The sequence below is a fragment of the Leptonychotes weddellii genome, unplaced genomic scaffold, assembly GCF_054177405.1.
Source record: "Leptonychotes weddellii isolate Sample4059 unplaced genomic scaffold, ASM5417740v2 HiC_scaffold_34803, whole genome shotgun sequence".
NCBI lineage: Eukaryota > Metazoa > Chordata > Mammalia > Carnivora > Phocidae > Leptonychotes > Leptonychotes weddellii.
This window is the reverse complement of record NW_027948416.1, coordinates 1-1,241: the sequence shown is the minus strand read 5'-3', so window position 1 is coordinate 1,241 and position 1,241 is coordinate 1. Positions and strand designations below refer to the sequence as shown.

At 64.5% G+C, this 1,241-nt stretch overlaps 1 non-coding gene across 1 annotated transcript; it reads right to left on the bottom strand.

Annotated features, from left to right (window-relative positions):
• Positions 1-683: 683 nt before the first annotated feature.
• Positions 684-755, bottom strand: TRNAQ-CUG (transfer RNA glutamine (anticodon CUG)). The gene has a single exon. It is a non-coding gene; the product is annotated as a tRNA-Gln (tRNA).
• Positions 756-1,241: the final 486 nt, after the last annotated feature.

Genomic DNA, 1,241 nt, shown 5'->3' with positions numbered 1-1,241 from the left:
CGCAGTTGAGGCCCAGAGAATCCCCAGCCAGAATCTCTCTTTCCCGCGGTTTAGGGTTTCCCGAGACGCCCCACACTGAAGTACAAAGTTTAGGACAACTGCGACCCCTACTGGCCTGAACAGAGACTCGGGATTCTTCTGACAGCTGGTGGGAAAGGATCCGAGGAAAATGAAATGAAAGGCACCCAACCTTGTGCTTGGACCCAGGACCCGAAACGTCAGTCTCGCCGCCGCACGACGGAGGTACGAAACGCTGTTTCGCATTGACAGCGTTTTCTACCCGTGCAGGCTGATGGGTGCAGTTACAGGACGCGCGGCGGGACGCCCCTCGCGGTGCAGGATGTAGTGGCCGCAGCCGCCGCCTCTCACCCCGAGGCCCGACGGGGACCCCGACGAGGGGCGGCACTGGCCCGGTGCCCGGGCTGTGGCCGCAGTGTCGGGGCCGGGGAGGGGGGCCGCCACTCTGAGACGCGGGCTTCTCGTTCCCCGGTTCCTGAGGAGGAGGCGGCGGCGGAGCGCGGGGGACGCGGCTGCGAGGCGCCCACCGGGGGGCGGGAGGGGCGCGCGACGCCCCCGGAGTTTCCCTCCCCGGGACGGGGACCAGCGGGAGCGGGAAGGCACGTGCCACTCGCTGGGTATTGGAAAGGAGAGTAAAAGATGGCTGCGGCTTGGCCCACAGGGGAAGGTTCCACCGAGACTTGAACTCGGATCGCTGGATTCAGAGTCCAGAGTGCTCACCATTACACCATGGAACCACCCGGGCCAGGGCGCCCTGACTCTCGGAGGTGTGCACACATCGCCCTCCTCGGCCGGACGTGCCCGGGACGCGCCTCCCGCCGGGTTCTTCACGCCTCAGGGGTTGGAGCTCGGCTCCTCCACCCGCCAGGAGTCGCCGGGCCTCACGTTCTCCCTGCCGCTCGCTGGGCTCGCGTGTCGGGGAACGAGATCAAGTCCGTTTGCGGGTTAGCCACAGGGACGGGCTTTTTAGGCCTCCCCCAGGTGTACCTGCTCTGCCTGGATGACTAGTTTCCTGCCCCGCGGTAGAATTCCTGCCAGAACAAACCAACCAACCCCAAACAAGTGTTCCTTTCCTTCCCTTCGCACCTGTCCCTGGGAGCTCCGGTGATCCTCAGAACGGGACTTGGGACTTGCCGGGATTCCACCCCCTCCCATTCCATTCCCGGATCCTATTTCCTTCCCGTCTTTCTTGCTGTCTTCCTCACCCCCCATTTTCTCTAGCT